Source organism: Petaurus breviceps, unplaced genomic scaffold (genome assembly GCF_028583685.1).
Source record: "Petaurus breviceps papuanus isolate PSGF00001 unplaced genomic scaffold, PetGlider_PUasm1.0 182, whole genome shotgun sequence".
Taxonomy (NCBI): domain Eukaryota; kingdom Metazoa; phylum Chordata; class Mammalia; order Diprotodontia; family Petauridae; genus Petaurus; species Petaurus breviceps.
Genome location: NW_027185786.1, coordinates 4,579,800 through 4,586,719, shown reverse-complemented (window position 1 = coordinate 4,586,719; position 6,920 = coordinate 4,579,800).

Sequence of the window (6,920 nt, the reverse complement as noted above, 5' to 3'; positions counted from 1 at the left end):
GGCAGAGGTTAAAAATGACTTGGCCAGCTCCCACAGAGAGTGTCTAAGGAAAGATTTAAATCTGGGTTTTCTGGACTACCATTCCAGCCCTCTGCCCATTGTACTGTAGGTGAGGAGTAGATGGGGCAAAGAGAGAAAGAGTGAAAGTGTGTGTGTGTGTGTGTCCACTCTTGTGTGTCAATGTGTGTGTCTGTGTGTGTGTCTGTGTCTCTGTGTGTCTGCGTGTGTATGTGTCTGTGTGTGTCTGTATGTGTCTGTGTGTGTGTCTGTGTGTGTGTGCACTCTTGTGTGTCTCTGTGTGTGTGTGTGTGTGTGTGCACGCTCGTGTGTGGTTGGCTGGCTGGCTTTAAAACTCACCTCAAGTCCTTTTCTATGCCTCCACTCCAGCAATTACCTTCTATTTATGTTTTATAGAAATCTGCATGTTTACATACAAGCACACACATTTTTTCCAATAGTAAATTTTTGTTTCTTTATATATACAAAAATATTTCACTGGGAATAGGTAGGTCACATAGATTTGTACATTTCTGTAATTTGATTATGGACAACACGAGAATGAGACATGAAATGTAAGTAAGAGGGACTTTGTAAAGTGGAAAAAAATCCTTAGCTTTAGAGCAACTAGTTTGACCTCGGACAAAGATGATATCAATGTACACACACATGCATATGTATATATGTATGCGTGTACATGTATGTGTATGCATATACAAACAGAAATAGCCTATATAATATATTTTAACAGAAGTAGCTGGCATTTTGATAGCACTTGAAGGTTTAAGAAAAACTTTTCTAAGCACTGTACATACATTATCTTGTTTGGTTGTGCAGTAAATAGAGTGCTTGATCTAGATAGAGTCAGAAGAGATGAGTTCAAATCCAGTCTCAGACACTTACTAGCTGTGTGACCTTGGGCAAGTCACTTGACCTCGTTTAGCCTCAGTTTTCTCATCTGTAAAAGGGGGGTCATAATAGCACCTGTCTCACAGAGTTGTGAGGCTGAAATGAGATAATATTTTTTAAACTCTCTCTAAACCTTAAAGCGCTATGTAAGTTAACACTAAAGTTTTTACAAAGACCATTTCCTTCCAAAAAGTATAATCACAAATATACAAATTTACTCCCACAAGTCAGAGGAGGCATAATCCCAGTCCCCCCCTGGCCACCTCAGTCTCTTGGAAGGGGATGGGGAGTCATGTTCATAACTTAGCTCAGTTGCTATAGAACAGAACTGAAACCTGCCCTGGACTCGCTTCCAAGGTCCCCTAGCTTCTCTGGGCTTCCGTGTCAGGCTAATTGGCTGCCCATCCCTCCTCCAATCCTGACTCCAAGGTTGTCATGGCTTGAACTCCCAGGCCCATGGAAATCACCTGTGGCACCTGGAACTAAGGAGGCCAAGAAGCAGAGAACAGAAATAAACAACCCCAGACCTAATTGGAGCTGGGGGTGGAGACAGGAATGAGGGCAGGAAAGTCCTTCCCCTCTCAGCGGTTGGGCTCATGGCATTCACAGGGAGGTAGCAGATATGAGTTCAGCCAAAAGATGGTGGAAAAAAAACACACAAATGATTCGGTTTCACCACTTTTAAAGACACAGACACACAATAAAAGGAGTCTCCCTCCACCCACGTGGAAGGGGACACAGTAGGCTCCACGTGGAACAAAGTGGGCACTCTCAAGGGCCCCTTGGAGCTAGTGTCATGTTAGAATTGGGCATGTTCAGAGAAGCCCAGCCTATGCTAGCAATTAATTTGTTACTTGCAGAAGTTGGACCTCTTTGAAGCGTAAAATGCCATCTCCTCCTCTGGGGTGCAGTATGTTTAGACTGCCTTGGTTTGGGGTCAATGACAGAGTAGGACCCCTTGTTAATAATTAATAAACCTCTCTCAGTCTCCCATTTTCTCATCTGTGAAATGGGGGTAATAATAGCACCTATCTCCAGGGTTGCTGTGAGGATAGAATGAGCTGATATTTATAAAGCACTTTGCAAACCTTAAAGTGCTATATAAATCCTGGATATTATTGTTTGTTATTGTTAATTATTATCATCCTTCTTCAAGGTCAAGACCATGCTTCATGTTCTACTCTATATGTGCCAGGGGATGCTATAGGATACAACAAGGACATCCTCCCCAGAGGCAGCTCCCTCCCTCCCTCCCTCCCTCCCTCCCTTCCTTCCTTCCTTCCTTCCTTCCTTCCTTCCCTCCTCCCTCCCTTCCTCCTCCCTCCCTCCCTCCCTCCCTCCCTCCCTCCCTCCTTCCTTCCTTCTTTCTTTTTTTGGTAAGTAATATTTTTTTTCCAATTACATGTAAAGATAGTTTTCAACATTCATTTTTTATAAGATTTTGAATTTCAAGTTTTTTCTCTCTCCCTCCCTCCCATCCCCCTTTCCCAACATGGCAAGCAATATGATATTGGTAATTCATGTGCAATCATGTAAACATATTTCCACATTAGTCACGTTGTGAAAGAAGAAACAGAACAATAGGGAAAAGCCACAAAAAACAAAAAAATGAAAATAGCCTACTTCAATGTGTATTCAGACTTCATAATTCTTTCAGAGGCAGGTTTCAAGGACAGGGGTAGAGAAATAAGTCAAAGGAATCCTTTCTGCACCAGCATCAGCATCCCACAGTTCCTGAGATGATTCAGGAGACCCCTTCTAAGACCCCTTCTCTTCCAATTCAATAGATGCTGCCAGTTTCAGACTTGCTGAAGAAAGAGTTCTGTGTCTGTTCTTCAGAACTGTTAGGACTCTCTGACACTAAATCTTTGGGTAGAGATACGGCAGGCCCTCTAGTTTGAAATCTACTGATCTGTACAATCAATGGAAAATGGAAGGTCAAGAATGGGTCCTCCTGTCCCCCAGGACAAAAGAAACAAAATTCTACAGAGAGAGGAGTCTGGATGCTCACATGACCCTTAAATGGAGACCATCTTTCAAGGTCTAGATGAGAAATGGTAACTAGCTCCATGAAAGACTGATCAATGGATTTGAAGATGAAAGGGGGCAGGGAGAAAAATCCAGAAGAAAAAAAGGGGAAGTTAAGTATAAGAGAACTCTTCTAGGCTTGACTGCCCGAATCAAAGGCAACCTCATTAAAGATGTCCTCTGACCCACATTCCAGGATGAAGCTGATCCTCAGTCTTTCAGAGAAACATTTGAAACAGAGGGGGAAAAAGGATCAGAAGACACAATAGCTAAAGGATAGTTAGGGAGTCAACAAACATTTATTAAACACTTATTATTTGTGAGGTTCTGTGCTAAGCCCTAAGGAGCAAAAGGAAGGAAAAGCAAACTGAAACCTAGTCTTGATAAGAACGGTTTTTGTCAGTAATCATAAAAGTAACAACTGGCATCTGAGAATTTGGTCCTCACAACAACCCTGGGGGTAGGTGCTATTATTCTTATTCTTATTATTGCTTTTTGGAGAGGAGAAGGGAGGGCAATTGGAGTTAAGTGACTTGCCCAAGATCACATGGCTAGTTTATGTGTTAAGTGTCTGAGGCCGAATTTGAACTCTGGTCCTCCTGACTCCAGGGCTGGTGTTCTATTCACTGTGACACCTAGCTGCACCCCGCCCCCCCCATTATTTTTTAAATTTTATTTATTTATTTTTAGTTTTCAACATTCATTTCTACAAGATTTTGAGTTATAATTTTTTCTCCCCGTCTTTCCCCTATCCCCAACCCAAAATAGCAATCCTACTGAATCCCCCTTCCCCCAATCTGTTCTCTCTTATATCCTTCCCCATCACCCCCTTAACTTTCTAGTAGGGCAAGATGGATTTCTACACCCCAGTGCCTGTATATTTTATTTCCCAGATGAATGTAAAAGACAATTTTTTTAAACATTTGTTTTTAAAATTTTGAGTTCCAGATTTTTTTCCTTCTTCCCCCCTCACCTGCCCCCAACTGGGAAGATAAGCATTTCAGTATAGGTTGTACATGTGTAGTTACTCAAATCATTTCCATAGTAGTTATATTGTGAAAGAATAATTATATTTCCCTCCATCTCATCCCACCCCCCACTTATCCTATTTTCTCCTTTGACCCTATCCCTTTTAAAATGTTTGCTTCTAACTACCCTCTTCCTCAATTTGCCCTCTCTTCTGTCATCCCCCCTCTTATCCCCTTCCCCCTACTTTCCTGTAGGGTAAGATATCCAATTGAGTGTGTATGTTATTCCCTCCTTAAGCCAAATTCAATGAGAATCAGGTTGTCCCATTCCCTTTCACCTTCCCGTTCTTCCCCTCCATTGTGACAGTTTTCTCTTGCCTCTTTTATATGAGATAATTTACCCTATTCTATCTCTCCCTTTCTCTTCCTCCCAATATATTCCTCTTTCACCTCTTAACTTTATTTTTTAGATATCATCACTTCATATTCAATGCATCCTGTGCCCTCTGTCTATGTATATATGTACATACATATGCACACCCTCACATATGTATTTATATACATACATTCTCCTATACATACACATAAATGTATGTATATTTATATAGATACATATATGTATAAATACACACATATATATACATATATATTCCCTTCAACTATCCTCATACAGAGAAAAGTCTTATGAGTTACAATTATCATTTTTCCATGTAGGAATGTAAATAGTTCAACTTTAATAAGTTCCTTATGATTTCTTTTTCCTGTTTACCTTCTCATGCTTTTCTTGTTTCTTGTATTTGAAAGTCAAATTTTCTGTTTCAGCTCTGGTCTTTTCATCAAGAATGCTTGAAAATCCTCTATTTCATGGAATGACCATATTTTCCCCTGTAGCATTATACTCAGTTTTGCTGGGTAGGTGTAGCGGCAAGCACCCCAAGCGTCCTCAGGGTTGCTTCCACCACAGGTTCTTGGATCTGCTTTGATAAAGGAAAGCAATTCAAAATGGGTTAACAAGCTTACTTTAATCAGTCAGACATATATCGTTTACCTTGTTCAGGGGAAAAAGGTCAGCACCCCAAACTTCAAAATATACAGACAGAATTATCAAGACATTAACAGATCAAGTACACAGCTTTCCAAACTGTCCAACCATTACATCCATACCCAGTCAACATCTGGGTTTCCACATCTGGGTTTTTCAAAGCCGGGGGGACCCCGGACAACGGCTTCCCAGAATACAAATCAAATCATAGAACACTTCTCAAAGTGAGCCCCCAAAACAAAGCCTCACATCAGGGCTTATATAGCCTTCTCCTGGCTCAGAGAATGTAACAACCTTATTGACCCACTGGCCAATCAAAAAGTATCTACTGAAAAACAAGCCTCCCTCCCCAGGCTTCAGGTGCACTTTAGCCTAGGGGCAGGGAAGATCTTCCAAATTTGCATTCCCATTACAGTAGGTGATTCTTGGTTTTAGTCCTAGCTCCTTTGACCTCCAGAATATCATATTCCAAGTCCTTCAATCTCTCAATGTAGAAGTTGCTAGGTCTTGTGTTACCCTAATTGTGTTTCCACGATACTCAAATTGTTTCTTACTGACTGCTTGCAGTATTTTCTCCTTGACATGGGAACTCTGGAGTTTGGCTATAATATTCCTAGGAGTTTTCTTTTGGGGATCTTTTTCAAGAGGCGATTGGTGAATTCTTTCCATTTCTATTTTTCCCTCTGGTTCTAGAATATCAGGGCAATTTTCCTTGAGAATTTCTTGAAGGATGATTTCTAGGTTCTTTTTTTTGATCATGGCTTTCAGGTAGTCTAATAATTTTTAAATTATCTCTCCTGGATCTATTTTCCGAATCAGTGGTTTTTTCAATGAGATATTTCACATTGCCTTCTATTTTTTCATTTGTTTGGATCTGTTTTATAGTAGCTTAATTTCTCATAATGTCATTAAGCTTCCATTTGCTACAATCTAATTTTGAAGGAGTTATTCTCTTCAGTGAGTTTTTGAAATTCCTTTTCCATCTGGCAAATTCAGCTTTTTAAGGGATTCTTCTAATCATTGGCTTTTTGGGCCTCTTTTGCCATTTAAGTTAGTCTATTTTTTTTTTAAGCAATCGGGGTTAAGTAACTTGCTCAAGGTTACATGGCCAGTTATTTCTGGGTGTGGTACTAAGTATTGGAGCCTGGATTTGATCCCCAGGTCATCCTGAAACTGGAGCTGGTGCTCTTACTTGCTGAGCCACCTGGCTGCCCCTAAAGATACTAACAAGAATCCATTTTTTTTTTTTTTTGCTTTTTGGAGGACAATTGGGGTTAAGTGACTTGCCCAAGGTCACATGGCTAGTTTTTGTGTTAAGTGTCTGAGGTTGGATTTGAACTCAGGTCCTCCTGACTCCAGGGCTGGTGTTCTACTTACTGCACCACCTAGCTTCCCTCCAAGTTAGTCTATTTTTTTTCATTTTTTTTTTTATCAATTTGTTTATTTCCTTTTAGTTTACAGGATTCAATTCCACAATTCCTTGAGTTGCACATTTTGTCCCCCTCCCTCCCCTTCCCCCCATGGCGGCTTATAGTCAAGTATAGGATCTGTAAATACTTTCACATTATACATTAGTCAGGTTATAAGGATGGATTGTACCAGCTGGAATGAAAAATGGTAAAGAGGACATAAAACCAAATAAGAGAAGAAAAAAGATCAAGTATTTTGCTTCCACCTGGATATAATCTTAGTTCTTTCTAGTTCTTTCTCTGCATGCACATATTTCTCTCCATCATGAGTCTTTTGGGATTGACTTATATCACTGCATTGCTGAGAAGAGTCCAGTCTATCAAAGTTGGTCATCACACATACGTTGTGTCTGTAATTGTGTACAAATTTCTCCTGGTTCTACTCTTCTCACTCAGCATCAGTTCTTTTAAGCCTCTCCAGGTAAATATGAAGACCGTCTGCTCCTCGTTTCTTATAGCACAATAGTATTCCATAACATGCATATACCACAACTTGTTCAGCCATTC